This window comes from Sapajus apella, unplaced genomic scaffold, assembly GCF_009761245.1.
Source record: "Sapajus apella isolate SASKATOON/1434 unplaced genomic scaffold, GSC_monkey_1.0 scaffold274, whole genome shotgun sequence".
In the NCBI taxonomy this organism is placed as follows: Eukaryota; Metazoa; Chordata; class Mammalia; order Primates; family Cebidae; genus Sapajus; species Sapajus apella.
Window position 1 is genome coordinate 160,820 of NW_022437214.1, and position 2,684 is coordinate 163,503.

Genomic DNA, 2,684 nt, shown 5'->3' on the forward strand with positions numbered 1-2,684 from the left:
TTATTCACAATAGCCAAGAGGCAAAAGCAACCCAAGTGTTCATCAACAGATGAATGGTGCGTATATTTACAATGGACTATTGTTCCACCTTAAAAAGGAAATTGTGACACATGCTACAACATGGATGAACCTTAAGGACATTATGGTAAGTGAAATAAGCAAATCATAAAAAGACAAATATTGTATGATTCCACTTATATGAGGTACCTAGAGTAGTCAGAGAGTAGTCAACGAGAGAGAAAGAATGGTGGTTGCCAGGGGCTTGAGAGAAGGGGAAATGGAGAGTTGTTATTTAATGAGGATAGAGTTTCAGCTTTGTATGATGTAAAGAGCTCTGGAACCTGGTTGCAAAATGTGAATCTACTTAACGCTACTGAACGATACACCTAAAAATAAGATGGTAAAGTTTATGTTTTATACATATATATACATATCTCCTACCTTAATTTTTTTAAAAGGCTCCATGAAGTTATCTATGCACATAGGTGTCCAGCCTATATCGCACAGTCATTCACTCCAATGCTTTATTTTCTACCCTATCCTGGGGCGCATAAAAATTGCTCTTAGGATTACACAGTGATTTAGTTAATGTAGTTATTTCAAGACTCAAAAGACATGATCCCTGTTTCACCAGAGTAAAATGAGATTCTGAGAAGTTATAGGACATGCTCTAAGTCACCCAATCATTAGTGCCAAACCTCAATTTTCAAATGCAGTTACTAATTTGATAAATGAGACATGTTACCTGCTGTTCTTAAAAGGCTTATAGTTTAGTGAGGAACTTATTACTTTCTTCATTCATGTATTCGAGTAATATAGGTAAATGAAACGAAAAGTGAAGAGAAGATGACTATCAAAAGTGAAGAGAAGATGAAGACTATTACGGGGATGGCACAGAGTTAGCCAGCCTTATTTCTGTTACACATTTGGGGAAACAGACCTAGACATGAATCTGCCTGATTCAACAAATATTTACTGAGAACCTACTACATACGGTATGTATACAAGGTGCTGGGGATACAGCAGAGAACAAAGTCCCTGCTCTCAAAGAACGAGGCTGGTCTTTTTATTCATCTTTAGGTGTTTTTTGTTTTGTTTTGTTTTTGAGACAGAGTTTCACTGTTGTTGCCCAGGCTGGAGTGCAATGGCACGATGCTGGCTCACCGCAATCTCTGCCTCCAGGGTTCAAGTGATTCTCCCGCCACCTCCCGAGTAGCTGGGATTATAGGCATGTGTCACCACACCCGGCTAATTTTGTATTTTTAGTAGAGATAGGTTACCTCTTACCTTACCATAACCTAAGGCCACCTGGCATAAAATCCCTTGCACACATTCAGATTGGCATGCTTTTACAGTGACCTCTGTTCCTACAGCATCCTTTCTTCTCTTGAGTTAAGGGTGAAGAGCTCCTCTCTCTTTCCCATCTGTGATCTCACAATATGTACAACTGCACCAGAGACAATGGAGGCTCAATATAGGCAAGAGGAGTGTTCCTTATTCCTTCTATGGGGCCTTCCTCCAGTGAGTATCTCTTTTAACACTGTCAATCATATCCAACAGAAAAAGAGATCTCTCCATTGGTACAAAAACCTACAGCTCCCTCTTTGAGGAAGACACGGTTGCAGTTGTTGCAGATTGTGGATCCACACGCTCCTGCTCCTGACTCACCCTCTCGCCAAGGAACAAACTGGTCAGGAAGCCTCGCAGTAGCCATGGCTTTTAAGGATACTGGAAAAACACCCGTGGAGCCAGAGGTGGCAGTTCACCAAATCTGAATCACTCTAACGAACCACAAGGTAAAATCCCTGGAGAAAGTGTGTGCTGACTTGATCAGAGGAGCAAAAGAAAAGAATCTCAAAGTGAAAGGACCAGTTCAAATGCCTACCAAGTCTCTGAAAATCACTACAAGAAAAATTTCTTGTGCTGAAGGTTCTAAGACGTGGGATTGTTTCCAGATGAGAATCCACAAGCAACTCATTGACTTGCACAGTCCTGAGGTTGTTAAGCAGATTACTTCCATCAGCACTGAACCAGCAGCTGAGGTGGAAGTCACCATTGCAGATGCTTCAGTCAATTATTTTAATAAATTGGTTATCAGTTGTTAAAAAACAACAACAAAAAAACCCTACAGCTCCTAAGACTTTGACTCTCACTGCTTCTCAAATAAAAATTCTCCAGTTTAGTTCTAATTACCACTCAAATGCTGTTAGACCTTTAGACCTGTGGCAGGTCACTACTCCTGCCTAGGTCTGTTTATCCATCTTCATACAGAGAAATAATTGTGCCTTATCTATCCTACGGAAGTGTGAAGAGGTTTGATGTGACAGCAGTGAAAGCAATTTAAGAAGTACAAAGTGCTGTATAAGAGAAGACATTTTCATAATTATTCTGCTTTCACATGCTATCTTTATTCCAATGGTATCAAAGTACCTACCAAGGCACAGATTAACTCTTGTATATGTAAGCAACGGTGCAAGTCTGTCACCTTCCACACAAATAGAGTCTCTCTACTCCCACCAAACACACCTTCATTTTTTTTTTTTCCTTATTTCAATTTCATCTGCAACTGGCAGACCTTAGGGCTACTGTGGCATCTGGGGCCCTTCTGAATGGAATCAAAGAAGCCACAGCAATGAAGGGGGGCCTGAAAGAGAAACCCTGGCTTTCAAGAAGCCTGCCAGAGC

General features: G+C 40.7%; 1 pseudogene; it reads left to right on the forward strand.

Moving 5' to 3' along the window:
• Positions 1-1,712: 1,712 nt before the first annotated feature.
• Positions 1,713-2,112, forward strand: LOC116545467 (annotated as a pseudogene).
• Positions 2,113-2,684: the final 572 nt, after the last annotated feature.